We start from the raw sequence: 18,446 nt of genomic DNA, 5'->3' as shown, positions 1-18,446 counted from the left end.
TTCAAAATGCTGTCTTTGGTGTCAGAGATGGATCCATTTGGAAGGCAGCAAATAATCATCCCATGTCCTTTTAAATGTCTTACAGTGGAATCACCAAGAACAAGGGTTGTGGAATCAGGTAGTGTTACGAGCTGCTTTTTGCCTCTTACCACAGCTCTTCGGTTGTGGTGCGATCTCTTTCTATGATGTGTTTGTCCACCTGAAAATTCCACTTCCACATCCCTGAGGCATTCAAATTTGTTCTGAAGCCTTATGGGCTGTGGATTTTCCATAGGATTGTAAATCCTATTGTAGTTTGTAGACCTGGCTCTATTTCTAATAGCATGGCTGTGGAGCATGGGTTGCATAGTATCAGAATGAACTGGTGTTGAGGTCATTACCCTTCTGTTTTTATTTTTGGGCCTGCCACCAATCATGTGCCAGTTTTCTGTACTCACATTTTGCCCTGTTAGATCGATGAATTCATCCACTCGATCTGCAATGCCATCGGCCTGTCGGGGTGCAATCTCTGCATTATCAGCCACTGTTTCTGTACTCCTTTCCTGAGATATCGCTCTTAATTCATCCATCTTTGGCAGGGCATCAATCTTTGATTCCAGGATAGAAATCCTCTGTTCTAGTTCTGTGCATTTTCTGCAGGATCTCCTGGATTTTTTGCCCCCTGGCATTTTGTTTTAAAAGCTAATGTTATCTTATAAAGATGAAAAATAAAATGAAAAAATAGTGGAAATTAAATGAGAAAGTAAAGTAAAATAAAGATCAAGCAGGAGCAAAGCAGGAGCAAAGCAAAGAATAGATATAGGTATAGATGTCTGTGGTGTAGATTCCATGTTTTGACAATAGGTTGTGTATTGGACAATGTGATATGTGATAAAGAAATAGAGAATAGAGAAAGGGTTAATTACTATTCAAGTATGCTGCTGACCAAGGAGAAGCACATAGTTTTTTGAGTATTAGTGGCCTAGAGTATTAGAGTTTATTCTCTGTTCAAGTTATTATTGGGATAAGTGTGTGTAGATTATGTGGACCTTTATCGTCTCCTCCTCCATCTTCGTGCACTGTACTTTGTCTCTCTGCTCTTGTCTGTTCTCCTTCATGTTCAGCTCTCTTTCACTTGTTTTATGGCTCTCTTGTGTCACCTAAGTGATCTGCCTTACTGTGATTGAAAATATTGACACATAATCAGCTGGGTAAAAATGGCCAGCAGCAAATTAAAAAAACTGAAAAATCTGTAAATATAGTAACTATTTAAAACATATTTCAATGTGCTAATCCTAAATGTCATAAATTACTGTCATTCACATCACACAGTGGGACTGTTTACACAAGCCCCCTCCCCCTACAGCCACATACACACAGACGCTCACAACTCCTCCTCTCTTTCACACTCTCTCAGAGGGAAAAAAAGGAAAAGAAAGGGTTGTTTACTCCCAAAAACATGACTGTAAGGCACTGAGAACAGGCAAATGGAGCCTGTTCATTGGTTCTTAGCGGCTATGACCCGAAATGTGATGCCTGTAAGCCAATGCCCAGGGTAGTAAAGTTCAGTGAATTGTTGAAGCACGACCACAGGCTGTATGCAAATCATTCAGGGCTCGCTGAAAGCATGAAAGGTCGTAGAATTATTTGGTTTTTATAGAATTTAGCTAGAGCAAATGATGTATTTTCTGCAAATTTTCAAAAATGACGTTCAACTCAAAGCGACTTTGATGAAATTTCACTGTACCGTTTTCTCCGGGATATTTAGATATGTTGCTGACGTCACCTGTGAAACATTCAGGTACCCTCGGAAACTTCAGAATCTGACAATTTCACCAGTTTTTTCAGCTTTTGGATGAAAGTGTTTGTAAATTCGAATCATTTAAAAATAAGTAGTATTTTGAGCCTGCCGGTGGGCTCTGGGATCCAGAGGGTTAAATATATGGCCTAGTTCTAAAATACACTTTTGGTGCAACTTAAGACACATCAGTGTTGTAACCTGGATTCATCGGGTGTTTCGGGTCTCACAACAGACACCCTCGCCCAGGGGACCCAGCCGGGGTGATCAAATCCCGGCTTGTGTCTTAAGAGCATGTGTCCATGGATCGCCCCGCTTGATCCATAGCCATCTGGACGCCTTTTCTGCAGCATCACTGATATTTTTGATGGCTCTCCTGCTGTGCAGTCCCTTCACCCCCAGCATCTTGAGCACCCTGATGAGAGACTGGCCGGCGAATCCTCTGCACCCGACCTCGATGGGGTTGCATCGGGTCCTCCATCTCCTACTTCGGCATTCACCTGCCAGCTCCTCGTACTTGGCCCTCTTCCTCTCAAAGGCCTCCTCTATCTGGTCTTCCCAGGGAACAGTCAACTCCAGCAGGACCACTTGCCTTGTTGTTTCCGACACCAGGACCATGTCTGGCCTGAGTGTGGTCACTGCAATGCTCTCCGGGAACTTGAGCTGTCTCCCTAGGTCAACTTTCAGCTGCCAGTCCTGGGCTGTTGCCAGCAGCCCCCCTTCTTGACTCCGGAGCTGCTGCGGCTTCTCCCCAGCCCTAACAAATTTGATGGACTCCCTTGTTGGTTGTTGGTGTTTGCTGGTGGAAATCCCTGTACTGATGGCCTCCGCAATGACCCGCAGCACCTGATCATGGCGCCAGTGATAACGCCCATCTGCCAGTGCCCTTGGGCAGCAGCTCAGGATATGCTCCAGTGATCCAGTTCCTTGGCAGAGAGGGCACAGTGGGTTCTCAGCCAAGCCCCAATGGTGGAGGTTGGACGGGCTTCGGAGGACATCGTAGACCGACTAGATGAGGAACTTGATCCAGTGTGGCTCAGATCGCCATAATTCTGTCCACGATACCTTCCGGTCAGCTGCCTCCTCCCATCGAGTCCATGCCCCCTGCTGCGGCATCCCTACTGTCCTACTGCAGTGGGCTTCCTCCACCCCTGCCCGGACCTCCTCCTGGATCAGCTGACACCTTTCCTTCCCCTGCGCCTTATTATAGGAAGATCTTGGGTTGCTCCCGAGTCCTGCCTGTCCGGATGCCACTGTTCCTACCGATTCACTGTGCTGTAAACGGGACTCCGCCTGGTCGACTGCCTCTTGAGCACACCACTTCCTGCCGGTCCTCACTTCAATGCCAGCCGAGGAGACTTTGATGTCATTAGAGTCCCTATACAGCAGCACCTCTCTTGCTCGGGTAACCATAAACTCCTTTGTCAGACTACTGAAGGGTAGTTTCAGTTTGTTGTTCCTCCCGTACAAGGCGATGCTGCTAAGACTTCGTGGCAGGCCCAACCACTTCCGCAGGAAGGAGCTGACCTTCCTCTCGAAGCACTCGATGGTGGTTATTGGCACATCATAGACCAGCAGTGGCCAGAGGAGTCACGGCAAGATGCCATGTTGGTAAATCCAGGCCTTAAACTTGCCTTGTAGTCCTGTCTTATCCAACGCTGTCAGCCAGGTTCCCAGCTCCTCTGATGTTGCTCGGAGTGCTGCGGTGTCCTTCAAGTTGCAGTCATAGATCTTGCCCAGGCTCTTGACTGGCTTCTCTCCCACAGATGGAATCTGGGTGTCTCCTATTGAGAAGCGAAACCTGTCTGAAACCTTCCCCTTCTTCACCACCAGGGACCTGGACTTGGCTGGCTTGAAGCTCATCTGGGCCCAGCTAATGAGACGCTCAAGGCCTTGGAGGATCCATCTACAGCCCAGGACTGATGTTGTAGTCACTGTTAGATCATCCATAAATGCTCTGATGGGGGGCTGTCGCATACCTGATTTGGTGAGTGGTCCTCTGCACCCCACCTCCTCTGACTTCACCAGCATGTTCATGGCCAAGGAAAACAATATCACAGAAATGGTACATCCTGTGATAATGCCCTTCTCCAGCCGATGAAATGCAGATGTTACTGTTCCAGAAGTGACTCTCAAACTGAAGCAGCTGTAATAGTCCAGTATGAGGTCCTTGATCTTGCCTGGAACGTGGTGTCGGTCAAGCGAGGTTTCCACCAGCTTGTGTGGAATAGACCCGTAGGCATTGGCAAGGTTGAGCCAAAGGACTGCCAGGTCTCTTTTGCCTTCCCGTGCCTCCCGGATCAGCTGGGTGACGACTCCTGTATGCTCGATGCATCCTGGGACCTTTGGGACTTCCCCCTTCTGCACAGAGGTGTCAATGTATGTGTTGCTCAGGAGGAACTCTTTCATGCGCCGGGCAACAATACTGAAGAATATCTTGCTCTCGACGCTGAGGAGTGAGATGATCCTGAATTGCTCGATGGTAATTGAGCTCTCCTCCTTTGGAATCCAGACCCCTTCTGCGTGTCTCCACTGCTGGGCCACCTTCCCCCTTCTCCAAATGACCCTGAGGATCGTCCATAGTCGCTTCACGAGTCTGGGGCATCTCTTGTAAACCACATATGCACTCCGCTGGGGCCCGGTGCTGAATTAGATCTGGCTGCCCTGACAACCTCTTCAACTTCTTTCAAAGTTGGCTCCTTGGTGTTAAATGCCGAGGTGGGTTCTGGCGGAGTTATCAGGGTTCTGCATGGCCCAAGGTCTTCCTCTCTTGCATCGTCACTGTAGGTGGCGTTGAGGTACTTGTTAACCTCATCTTCAGTGCAGGCAAGGTGGCCACTTCTTTTTTGCCCAAGGATCTTCTTGGTGAAAACAAAGGGGTTCGAGATGAAGGCTGCACGTCTCCTGGCTCTCTCCCTACCCCTCCTCCTATGCCACTCTGCTCAACGGAGGGTGGAGAGTTTTTTCCTCAGGATGCTACAGAGCTCTGCCAGCCCGGCCTTCTCCTCCTCCTTTGCCACCTTAAACTGCCATCCAAGCAGTCTAAGCTCCTGTCTAAGCTGGCTTATTTTCACCTCTCGTCTGTTTGGCTCCCCTGGACGTCTGGTTGGCTGTTGTTCCTTTAAGCCAAACCTCTCAGCACCAATGCTGATGATCATTGCAGACATTGACAGCAATTTCTGGTCTGCATCTCCCCTTACAGTGGCGTCAAGGACTTGATCCAGATCTTCATCAAACTGGAGCCACTCTCTTTCTTTGTTGGCAGCAGGCCACATGACCCGATGGTGTTCAGAATGCTTGAAGCGAGGTAGGATTTGTGGGGTGTGGAGGGTCTGGGCACTGTGGGTTGACTCCAGGCCGGGCTCCTCCTGCATCTCACCAGGTACTGGGCCTGTGCGTTGCACCACCTGCTTCCCCGTCAAACATCTCATTTTGGTCTGTTGGATCTTTAAGACCATGCGGGTTCTTGCAGACTTTGCCACATGGACAGACTGCACTCATAGTCGTTTTTCCATTCTGTTTCATCACCTGTTTATCAGTCCTGTTGGGGTGCTCATCCTCCCCCCCTCTCGGGCACCCCTGGGGGTATACTTCATTAAGGCTCTTCGTAGCTTATTTGTGGGTGCACCCTCTCGGGAGCTGCAGTTTGGGTTGCTGGCCCTCTCTGCCCCTGTTACTGTCTTTCCAGTTGTCAGCTGTCTTTCCAGTTGTCAGCTGTCTCTCCAGCTGTCACCATACTATTCATGGTCATCATCTGGCCTATTCCTGGAGGTCACTGGCATTTTGATTACAGCCCATCCTGATCAGAACACCATACCTGGCATTGGCATTGTGGAACCCTCTGGCTGGAATGGAAAGGCCTCATCACTTGGGTATTATGTAGGTGCCACGCATTGTCAGCTACTGATGATGTAACATGTGGTGTCCCATTTCCTCTGTAAAGATTACCCCTTGTAGATCCATTTTGAAGGTCACTTCCCAGTTACATATATTAAATACTAATATGATTTAATGATTCCAGGTGTGATAAGTTAAAGGATAAAACATGAAAAGGATTGGGGGGTTTTAACCATTTATAGTTACAGATGATGTTCAATAACATCTATGAAACAAGTTTGTTCCTGTTACTGACTTTGAACCTATTTCTGTTGAAGAAAACAATTGTTCACTTAAATGCAGATGTTCCATTGATTTTTGGTCATGAATGTACCATGGCCTGCTGGTTTGGGACAACTGTTGTAAACTCCAGAATTGCTGGAGAGTAAATGAGGCCACCAGTGTGGAAGTTGAGCAGGAGGGAAATGTGGAGACAACTCAACACCACTGCACTTCCTTGTTGTCACAGATCAAACAACATAATTACCCTATGTCTCACCAGTAAACTAACCTCTGTAGTGCTGGACACTACATCAGTACAGCATCTCCAGTTTAATAAAAAGAGGAGTGTCTGTCTTTTTGATGATACTGTGTTACTACCCAAGCCAGGGGTCAGGAACCTTTATGATCTAAAGAGCCATTTTTGGGCAGAAGGAAAAAAACATATCTGTCTGGCACCATAAAAAAAAAAAAAAAACATTTGAACCCTTTAAATGCAGGTGCCATGGCCTTTTAGCCTAAATTGGCCCATAAATTATTTTTTCATGGATTTACCACCTATGAACGGCTTTCTGCTCCTTCTTAGCTCTTGAGCTGCCACAAAAATAGCAGCAGTAGTGGAGTGTGTGGAGAGATTTGATCCATTTCTTAAAACTACTTTGGCTCTGCTTTCTACAATGGCCAAGTTGAGTAGGCAAATCAGGAAATCAGCACATTCCTTCATTTGTTCTGCACTGACAACCAAGGAGACATCAACCTCATAGAGGTCACATTTCCTTTTGGGGGCTCAATATGCACAAAACTCCTTGTTGCACTCTGCTACCCATCTCACAGCATTCCAATGTGTGCTAGGCTTCCAGCCCACCTTTTCCCCCTGGAATGACAGCCTCACAGACCTATCAGCAGTTGATAACTGGTTCCAAAGGAGCGAACAAGTGTGAGAAGCTGCCCACTAATACACCAACCAGGCCATGCAAAGACACAAAAGAAATGCTGACTGCAATTGGGGAGAAATCCTCATGGACCAGCCTGGGCTACTAAGGAACTCCAGAACTTGGCAGGATGTTGTAAGCTGAACCCCTGCTCCATTGGACGAAATGATGGATGAAATGCATTTCGTGGGACGAAATGCATTTTGTGATGACGAAATGCATTCTGTGATGGACAAAATGCATTTTGTCCACGAAATGGGCCCGGTGACACTTGGCACCCCATAGTCGCCTCACAGCAAGAAGGGCTGGGTTCAAGCCGGGTTCGTTGCCAACAAGGGCCTTTCTGTGCCGAGTTTGCATGTTGTCCCCATGTCCACGTGGGTTTCCTCCGGGTGCTCTGGTTTCCCCCACAGTCAAAAGACATGCAGGTTAGGTTAACTGGTGACTCTAAATTGACTGTAGGTGTGAGTGTGAATGGTTGTCTGTGTCTATGTGTCAGCCCTGTGATGACCTGGCAACTTGTCCAGGGTGTACCCCGCCTTTCGCCCGTAGTTAGCTGGGATAGGCTCCAGCTTGCCTGCAACCTTGTAGAACAGGATAAAGCGGCTAGAGATAATGAGATGAGATCCAATATTACATATCAGTGAGTGGCAAAAGTATGTGAACCTCTAGTATTAGCAGTTAATTTGAAGGTGAAATTAGAGTCAGGTGTTTTCAATCAATGGGATGACAATCAGGTGTGAGTGGGCATCCTGTTTTATTTAAAGAACAGGGATCTATCAAAGTCTGATCTTCACAACACTTGTTTGTGGAAGTGTATCATGGCACGAACAATGGAGATTTCTGAGGACCTCAGAAAAAGCATTGCTGATGCTCATCAAGCTGGAAAAGGTTGCAAAACCATCTCTAAAGAGTTTGGACTCAACCAATCCACAGTCAGACAGATTGTGTCCAAATGGAGGAAATTCAAGACCATTGTTACTCTCCACAGGAACGTTCAACCAACAGAGATCACTCCAAGAGCAAGGTGTCTAATAGTTGGCGATCAGGAGAACACTGAACAACAATGGTGTGCATGGCAGAGTTGCAAGTAGAAAGCCACTGCTCTCCAAAAAGAACATTATTGCTCATCTACAATTTGCTAAAGATCAAATGGACAAGCCAGAAGGCTATTGGAAAAATGTTTTGTGGACAGTTCAGAACAAAATAGAACTTTTTGATTTAAATGACAAGCGTTATGTTTGGAGAAAGGAAAACACTACATTACAACACAAGAACCTTATTCCCTCTGTTAAACATGGTGGTGTTGGTAGTATCATGGTTTTGGCCTGTTTTGCTGCATCTGGACCAGGATGGTTTGCCATCATTGATGGAACAATGAATTCTTAATTATACCAGTGAATTCTAAAGGAAAATGTCAGGACATCTGTCCATGAACTAAACCTCAAGAGAAGGTGGGTCATGCAGCAAGATAACGATCCTAAGCACACAAGTTGTTCTACCAAAGAATGGTTAAAGAAGAATAAAGTTAATGCTTTGGAATGACCAAGTCAAAGTCCTGACCTTAGTCCAATCAAAATGTTGTGGAAAGACCTGAAGTAAGCAATTCATGTGAGGAAACCCACCAACATCCCAGAGTTGAAGCTGTTCTGCATGGAGAAATTGGCTAAAATTTCTCCAAGCCGGTGTGCAGGACAGATCAACAGTTACTGGAAACATTTAGCTGCAGTTATTACTGCACAAGGGGGTCACATGAGATATTGAAGCAAAGGTTCAAAATGGTTGTGGCAGTGGGGGCGTGGTCAAGCGCCGGTCTATGACAGGAGGGCGGAGTCAGGGAAGCTAAGTGGCAGAATCACTACACCTGACATGAATTAACCTGTTTGTGTGTGTCTTCCTAGGGACCGCGCCGTATTTAGGGAGAGAGAGCGAGAGCAGAGGGAGCTCTCTCCCCAACCAGACAACTTGAGTGTGTGCGTGTGTGTGTGGCTGAGAGAGTAAAATGTGCACTGAAAAGTGAAAATAAAAGAGTTTTGTGAACTCAGTTCTGGCCTGCCGTCCTTCTGTGCTCCACCCACCCATACGAACTGCTACAATGGTTTTATAACCTTTTCCAGCCTGATGAGCATCCAGCCTGATGAGCATCCTGAGGTCCTCAGAAATCTCCTTTGTTCATGCCATGATACACTTCCACAAACATCTGTTGTGAAGATCAAACTTTGATTGATCCCTGTTCTTCAAATAAAATAGGGTACCCACTCATACCTGATTGTCATCCCATTGATTGAAAACACCTGACTAATTTCACCTTCAAATTAACTCCAAATCCTAAAGGTTCACATACTTTTTTGATACTCTCAGATATGTAATATTGGATCATTTTCTTCAATAAATGACCAAGTATATTTCTGTCTCATTTGTTTAACTGGGTTCTCTTTATCTACTTTTAGGACTTGTGTGAAAATCTGATGTTTTAGGTCATATTTATGCAGAAATATAGAAAATTCTAAAGGGTTAACAAACTTTCAAGCACCACTGTAGATCAATGATGACAAAACTGAAAATATCTGACAAAACATTTAAACTACTAATTTAAGGCCAGGCAATTTAAGTAACCCTATCATTAACAATATAACTGCATCAGATCAGCAACTAGAATGTTTTATTCCCCTTAGAGAAATTGAACTAACTTTCTATTCATTTCCACACCAAAATCTTCAGCTTCTGTACTATATTCCTTACCGACATGACTCTTCAAACAGGTCATACTGGAAGCAGTTGAAGCTCTTCTAAAAATAATCAAGTCTTCCCTTAGAACTGGCTATGTACTCAAATCCTAAAAAGTAGAAGTTATCAAACCCCTGATTAAAAAAAAAAAACGCCCACACCTGACTTTGATTCTTGCCGGCTGTCCAATTATAGGCCAATATCAAACCTCCTCTTTATCTCCAAGATCCAAGAAAAAGTTGTGGAACAGCAGTTATGCTAATATCTACATAGGAATCACATCCATTAAATATATCAGTCAGGATTTAGACCTCATCATAGCACAAAGACAGCACTGGTTAAAGTAGTAAATGACCTTCTGTTGGCATCTGATCAGGGCTGTGCTTCCCTGCTTGTATTGTTTGACCGTAGTACAGCCTTTGACACCACTGATCATTCCATTCTCCTGGATAGATTAGAAAATGTTGTGGGACTTCAGGGAATGGGCCTCTCTTGGCTCAGCTCTTATTTAACTGATTGCTATCAGTTTGTTGATGTAAAGGGTGATTTTTCTGGACATACTGTGGTAAAGTTTGGTCTTCCACAAGATTCTGTCTTAGGCCTACTGCTTTTTTTCACTCTATGTTTCCTCTGTGTAAGATTATTTGTAAGCATGATATTAGCTTCCATTGTTATGCTGATGACACACAGTTGCATGTTTCTGCAAAGCCAGATGAGTGGTACCAGCTTACTAAAATTGAGGAATGTGTAAAGGACATTAGATACTGGATGTTTATTAATTCCTTCTGCTTAACTCTGACAAGACAGACATACTTGCATTAGGACCACATGCAGCTAGAAGTTGGTTTTCTGATTACATAGTAACTGTGGATGGCCTTTCTTCACATGCAGCAGTAAAAGACCTCCGGATGATCATTGACTCCAATCTTTTGTTTGAAACTCTCATTAGTCAGGAAACCTGCTGAAACTGTCCAAACTACAAACATGGACACCATGGACTACACTCCCCAAAACTCACAGCACCCTCTGTCTCCAGACTATTGAACTCATCGGCCACTCATCTTAATTAGTCCCCCTGCCTATATAAATCTCTGTCTCACACTACTCCAATGTGAAGTATCATTCTGCTCTCATCAGTTCATACAAAGCCTTGTTGTTTCTGACCAACTCTCGTTCTTCTGACTCTTGCTTCTCTCTTTCCCATTTACACTCTGTTTTTCCCCCTTAATGTTATTTGCCAATCGCCTGACCCTTGCTTGTTCTATGACTGATTCTTGTCTCACATTTTGGCTCTGTCACTCTTTGCTCCTCATTACTCTTCTGCACATACATCCGTAAGTGCCTGCACCATGATAATATCGAAAACATCACGAGGATAGCTTTCTTTCATCCAGAAATATTGCTAAGACAAGAAACTACATGGTGCAGAAAAGCTAGTTCATGCTTTTCTTACCTCTACATTGGATTATTGTAATGCCTGACTGTATGGATGTTCCAGTAAGTGCATAAACAAGTTCCAGTTAGTTCAAAATGCAGCAGCAAGATTCCTTACTCAAATTAGAAAATATGACCACATCACTCCTATCTTATCTGCATTGCATTGGCTCCCAATCAATTTTTGCATTGATTATAAAATACTACTATTGACCTTTTAAAGCAGGTGTCTTGCATCACAATACCTGAGCAAACTTCTGCTTCTTTATGACCCGCCACACCCATTTAGATCAAAAGGTGCAGGTTGTCTGTTGGTACCCGATGGCTACATCTGGGTGTGCAGAGCCTTTTCTTACAATGCCCCACAGTTATGAAATAGCCTTCCAAGTAGCGTTTGGCACCCAGACACAGTTTTCAATTTCAAGTCTCGGCTGAACACATACCTTTTTAGTCAAGCCTTTGGTTAATAGCTTTTTATTAGTCAAAGGAGTTGAATTGGAGGGCCCTCAGGCATAGAATGTTTTGGGAAACTGGAATGTATGGATGCTGTGGTCCCCCATTCTCACATGTTCATTCGAGTTTGTTGATGGAGGAGTGGCTGGCTGCTTTATGTCCCAGGACTCCCTCATATCATACCTTCTGGCTTTGAGTTATCCTATCATTGTTAGTCTTGCTGGAATCTCCACTTGCAACCAGCACAAAATGGTTACTGTTCTCTAGTATTAGGTGACACCAGGCATACCTAACAACCTGCCTTTTGTCTCGTTCTCTTCCCCTCCCCCCTGAGTGGCAAAAGTATGTGAACATTTGCTTTCAGTATCTGGTGTGACCCCCTTGTGCAGCAATAACTGCAACTAAGTGTTTCCCATAAGTGTTGATCAGTCCTGCACACTGGCTTGGAGGAATTTTAGCCCATTCCTCTGTAGAGAACAGCTTCAACTCTGGGATGTTGGTGGGTTTCCTCACATGAACTGTGCACTTCAGGTCCTTCCACAACATTTTGATTGGATTAAGGCCAGGACTTTGACTTGGCCATTCAAAAACATTAACTTTTTCTTCTTTAACCATTCTTTGGTAGAACAACTTGTGTGCTTAGTATTGTTGTCTTGCTGCATGACCCACCTTCTCTTGAGATTCAGTTCATGGACAGATGTCCTGACATTTTCCTTTAGAAATTGCTGGTATAATTCAGAATTCATTGTTCCATCAATGATGGCAAGCTGTCCTGGCCCAGATGCAGCAAAACAGGCCCAAACCATGATACTACCATCACCATGTTTCACGGATGGGATAAGGTTCTTATGCAGTCTTTTCCTTTCTCCAACCCTAATGCTTCTCATTTAAACCATAATGTTCTATTTTGGTCTTGTCTGTCCACAAAACATTTTTCCAATAGCCTTCTGGCTTGTCCACATGATCTTTAGCAAACTGCAGACGAGCAGCATTGTTCTTTTAGGAAAGCAGTAGCTTTCTCCTTGCAACCCTGCCATGCCACACCATTGTTGTTTAGTGTTCTCCTGTTGGTGGACTCATGATTATTAACGTTAGCCAATGTGAGAGAGGCCTTCAGTTGGTTAGTTACCCTGGGGTCCTTTGTGACCTCACCAACAAAATAACTTTAGCTGTGTCCCTGCTATTTAATGTCAACTGACAATTTGCCACATTAGCTCAGTCCTCCCTTTTTCTGCATATTTCCTGCATTCTAAAAGTGCTCTTTTGAACAGTAAAACTATGCCACAGATAATTTTTTTCTTCTTGTGTATGCTTGATCCTTGTTAGAATTTGAAGGATCCGAGACATTGAATCCTGCCTCAGGACTATTTCAATGATATGGCAGAAGGTTCATAGGATCCTTCTCAACACTGAGAAACACCCACTGTCTTTCATTTCTTTTACCTTAAGTTTGTCCTGAAATGGATAATTAATAATATAATTTCAGTAAAGTATTGAATACTTTTCCAATTAAATAGTTTCTTCCTCCATCCACTTTATATTAAATCAAAGTATTTTTGTATAGGGCTTTTCACAATATTGTTCCAAAACAGCTTTATAGAAATGTATAGATTTTAATCTTATCCTGAATGAGCAAGCCTGAGGCAAAGATGGCAAGGAAAAACTCCCTGAAATGACATGAGGAAGAAATATGTGGAGGAACCAGACTCAAAAGGGAACCCCATCCTCATTTGGGTGATAAGATTCTTCTTATTGGTGCCTTTTATGCCTCAATGGCTTGTAGGGCAGCAACAAAAGTTTTCTGCCTCCATTTGTCCTGGGCAAGAAGATAGCATGGTTAAAATAACTTCTATAAGTGTGGCCTATATGGTCAAAAATTGCAACTGTGTAGCCAGCAAGTTCATTATTAGTTTTGACATGAAATCTATTTTGTTAAAGTTAGAAACTATTCATTGATGGAGATTTGAGTGCAAAACTGTTCATGACATATGTCGTCTTAAATTATCATGGCAACTGTAGTTCTAAGGCATCAGCACAAAACTCTACGTGCTCATTATCTACCAATCTCTGCTCCTCTGTATACTTAGCAATATATATGAGATACACCCACCCACCCCCCAGCCAACTCAAACAGGTTTTCCTCCAGAATTTCCCTGTATTTAGTGTCATCCATCTTTCCTTCAGTCCTGACCAGCTTTCCTGTCCCTGCAGATGAAAAATATCCCCACAGCATGATGCTACCACCACCATGCTTCACTGTAGGAATGGTACTCTCAGGTTGTTGAGTTTCTGCCACGTATGGCATGTCCCATGATGGCCAAAAAGATCAATTTTAGTCTCATTTGGCCAGAGAATCTTCTTCCATGTGTTTGGGGAGTCTGCCAAATGCTGTTGGGCAAACTCCAAATGTATTTTCTGAAACAAGGACTTTTTTTCTGGCCACTCTTCCATAAAGCCCCACTCTGTGGAGTGTATGACTTAAAGTGGTTTTATGGACAGATACTCCCATCTCCACTGTGGATCTTTGCAGCTCCTTTAGTGAAGATATTTGGTGCCTTTGTTGCATCTCTAATTAATGCCCTCCTAGCCTGATCTGAGAGTTTTGGGGGGCAGCCTTCTCTTGTCAGGTCTGCAGTGGTGCCATATTCTTTCCATTTTGCTAAAATTGTTTTAATGGTCCTCCCTGTGAAATTCAAAGATTGGGATATTTTTAACCCAATCCTGATCTATACTTCACAGGCTTGTCTCTAACATGCTTGGAGTGCTCCTTGGTTCTCCATGTTGCTTACTTCATAGTGTTGCAGAGTCAGGGTTCTTCCAGAACAGGTTGATTTATACAGACATCATGTGACACTTTGATTGCACACAGGTGGATCTTAATAAATTAATTATGTGACTTTTGAAGGGAATTGGTTGGACCAGCTCTTATATAGGGGTTTCATACAAAAGGGGATGAATATCTACTCCAGATTTGTTGTTTCAACTTATTGTTTGTGTCACAATAAAACAACAATTTGCACCTTTAAAGTGGTAGGCATGTTGTACAAATCAAATTGTGCTAATCTCCCCAAAAATCCATTTTAATTCCAGCTTGTAACGTGACAGAACTGGACAAACACCAAGGGGGATGAATACTTTTGCAAGACACAGTTATTTTATGAACTGATTTCTAGCCTCATCAGCTAGAAGTCATGTATGATGGGATTGAGTGAAATAGCTTATATCCACCTTCACTGGATTTTGAGAAAAAAACAGAGCACTTTTATTTTTTGCAAATTCAATAAATAAAAACTTTATACAAAACATCTGACAAAATCAGTTCTTTGGGGAATGTAAACAAGCTAACAAAATGACAGTCGCAATTGGTGGAAAATGCAATAATTCTTCGGGGGGGGACCCATACGTTCTTACCATCAAATGCTTTTCTTCCATATTTTGTGGGGTTTTGTTTTCAAGTAGATATTTATTTCTTCCTCAGTTGGTTCAGTAATACCTGCCACCATTTTGTTTTTCTCGACTGACAGTACATGAGCTGATAGCCTTGAAGTAAAGTAGCCAGTCAGAGCATGCAATTGCTCATATCCAGTGAATGTGGACAGGAAGAAAAGTCTGAAACCTGAATTTTCTTGCTGTGAGGAGAAAATGGACAGTGCTAAACACTGTACCACTATCCCACCCTTACCTGAAATATATTTAAGTAATGTTGCACAAGCAAAATTATGGAATATTAGCAAATCAATATGCGCTAACTATCCAATGATTGCCAATGCACAGCTGAGCAAAATATGGTCAAATATTTGGGTGCTGTGTGAGACAGCTGCCTCTCCAGTAGCTCTGTAGCTTTTAGCTCTTTGAACCTCTTTTTTCCACCTTTTAACTTTTTTGCTCTTCTTACGAAGACAGTGTTTAACTATATAACATGGATATATTTAACTTTAACACACAACCAGGAGCCAGTTTTCTCGCTTATTCGAGAGAGGAGCTGCTGGCCCTGAAAACAATGGGACAAGCCAGGATAAGACACCCCATCCCGGCGGAGCTGAGGAGGAAACCCAGGGGCTGCAAGGCTGGAGCTAAGCTAAAGGCTAGGCTAGCAGACAACCGGCAGCATGACAGACCATCCATTCCCTCCGTTATCATGGGGAATGTGAACTCGCTGCTGAATAAAGTCGACGAGCTTTCCGCTCTGAACAACCAGCGGATTTACCAGGAGAGCAGCTTATTTATCTTTACAGAGACATGGCTGGGCGGCACGGTGGTGTAGTGGTTAGCGCTGTCGCCTCACAGCAAGAAGGTCCTGGGTTCGAGCCCCAGGGCCGGCGAGGGCCTTTCTGTGTGGAGTTTGCATGTTCTCCCCGTGTCCGCGTGGGTTTCCTCCGGGTGCTCCGGTTTCCCCCACAGTCCAAAGACATGCAGGTTAGGTTAACTGGTGACTCTAAATTGACTGTGAGTGTGAATGGTTGTCTGTGTCTATGTGTCAGCCCTGTGATGACCTGGCGACTTGTCCAGGGTGTACCCCGCCTTTCGCCCGTAGTCAGCTGGGATAGGCTCCAGCTTGCCTGTGACCCTGTAGAAGGATAAAGCGGCTAGAGATAATGAGATGAGATGAGATGAGACATGGCTAACACACCTTGTACAGGATGCTAACATGGACCTGTGGGGATTCACTGCTGTGAAAGCTGACAGAGACACTAACACATGCGTGAAAAGCAAAGATGGGGGACTCATAATTTATGTTAACAACTGCTGGTGTAACCCGGGACATATCTCCGTAAAGACAGTTTTATGTTGCCCAGACTTGGAGCTGCTAGCCGTTAGCCCGCGGCCATATCATCTGCCAAGGGAGTTCAGTCACGTGATCACCATCTGTGTTTACATCCCTCCGAAGCCAGATGCAGCCGCTGCATGTGAGAGGATTCACTCTGTCACAGCAAGGCTGCTGACACAACACCCTGAGGCATTTATCATTATTTCTGGGGACTTTAATCACGCTACTTTGGACTCTACTTTGGCTGCTTTTTACCAGGCTGTGGATTGTCCAACAAGGAACATCAGGACAATTAACTTACTTTCTGCTAATGTGAGGGATGCATACAGAGTCACACCCCTCCCCCCACTAGGGAAGTCTGACTACAATCTGGTTCTTCTACAGCCAAAGTACACCCCCCTGGTTCAAAGGCAGCCTGCAACAACTAGCTCCATCAGGAGGTGGTCCCCTGAAATGGAAGATGCCCTCAGGGACTGTTATGTTATGACATCACGGACTGGGATGTGCTGCTTAGCCCACACTGTGAGGACATAGAGGAGCTGACACACTGTCTGACAGATTACCTCAACTTCTGTGCAGACGTGGTCTCTCCCGCTAAGACTGTACGGTGTTACCCTAATAACAAGCCATGGGTAACACAGGAAGTCAAAGCTGTCCTCAACAGGAAGAAGGCCGCCTTCAGGAGCAGGGATAGGGAGGCGATGAAAGCAGCACAGCAGGAGGTGAAACGTTGCATGAGGGACGCTAATGACAGCTACAGGAGAAAGGTGGAGCAGAAGCTGAAGAACAGTATGAGGGAGGTCTGGGAAGGTGTGAAAACCATCACAGGCCACAATACAAAGACCAGAGTCATTGAGGGGACAGTGGAGAGGGCAAACAAGTTGAATGACTTCTTCAATCGGTTCAACCAGCCCACATCCCCCCCACCCTCTCTCTCACTGCAGCCATCTCTCCTTCTTCCCTCAACACACCTCCCTCCAGTCATCACAGCAGCCCCCTCCTCCCCCACCTCAACAGACTCCTCTATGCATTACTGCAGACCAGGTCAGAGGTCAACTGAGGAAGCTTCACCCCAGGAAAGCAGCAGGCCTGGACAAAGTGTGTCCATGACTACTGAAGCCCTGCACTGCTGAACTGGGTGAACCACTCCAACACATCTTCAACCTCAGCCTTCAGCTGGGGAGAGTGCCAACCCTCTGGAAGACATCATGTATCATTCCAGTTCCCAAAAAGAATTGGTCCAGCGAGCTGAACGACTTCCAACCGGTGGCACTCACTTCACATCTGATGAAGACATTGGAGCAGCTCTTCCTCAGCCTCCTCAGACCCCAGGTACAACATGTCCAGGACTGTCTGCAGTTTGCGTACCGGGCAGGTGTTGGTGTGGAAGACGCCATCCTCTACCTGCTACACTGAGCCCACTCACATATGGATAAGGGAAATTGCACAGTGAGGATCCTCTTCTTGGACTTCTTGAGTGCCTTCAACACCATCCAACCCCTACTGCTTCAGGACAAACTGAACAGGATGTGAGTGGACCCCTGCCTGGTCACCTGGATCTCCAGCTACCTCACTGACAGGCCACAGTACATCAGGCTGAAGGACATCACATCTGACACTGTAATTAGGAGCACCAGAGCACCCCAGGGCACAGTGATGGCCCCTCTTCTCTTCACCCTGTACACCGCGGACTTCTGCTACAACTCGGAGCTGTGTCACATTCAGAAGTTTGCTGATGACACAGCCATCATTGGGTGCATCAGTGATGACAGAGAGGAGGAGTATAGGAGCCTGGTGAGGGACTTTGTTGTGTGGTGCAACAGGAACCATCTGCAGCTCAACACCTCGAAGACCAAGGAGCTGGTCATTGACTTTGGGAGGTCCAGACCAAGGTCACGACCAGTTCTGATCAAGGGAGTCGAGGTGGAGGCTGCTGTGGATTCCTACAAGTACCTCGGGCTGTGGCTAAGCAGCAAGCTGGACTGGACTTGCAACACCAATCACTTATACAGGAAGGGACAGAGCAGGCTATACTTCCTTAGGAGGCTGCGGTCCTTTAACATCTGCAGGAAACTCCTGTGGATGTTCTATCAGTCTGCGGTCGCCAGTGTCCTGTTTTACACTGTGGTGTGCTGGGGGGGCAGCGCATTCAAGGAGGACACATCCAGGCTGGACAAACTGATCAGGCGGGCCGGCTCTGTGGTCGGCATGAAGCTGGACTCCCTGGTGATGGTGGCAGAGAAGAGGTCTATGGACAAAC

General features: G+C 45.2%; 1 pseudogene; it reads right to left on the bottom strand.

The window, feature by feature from the left end:
* Nucleotides 1-2,044: 2,044 nt before the first annotated feature.
* On the bottom strand, nt 2,045-5,254 carry LOC132866603 (uncharacterized; annotated as a pseudogene).
* Nucleotides 5,255-18,446: the final 13,192 nt, after the last annotated feature.

Source organism: Neoarius graeffei, chromosome 18 (genome assembly GCF_027579695.1).
Source record: "Neoarius graeffei isolate fNeoGra1 chromosome 18, fNeoGra1.pri, whole genome shotgun sequence".
Classification (NCBI taxonomy): domain Eukaryota; kingdom Metazoa; phylum Chordata; class Actinopteri; order Siluriformes; family Ariidae; genus Neoarius; species Neoarius graeffei.
The sequence above is the reverse complement of the archived record's forward strand: the minus strand, read 5'-3'. Positions and strand labels throughout refer to the sequence as shown.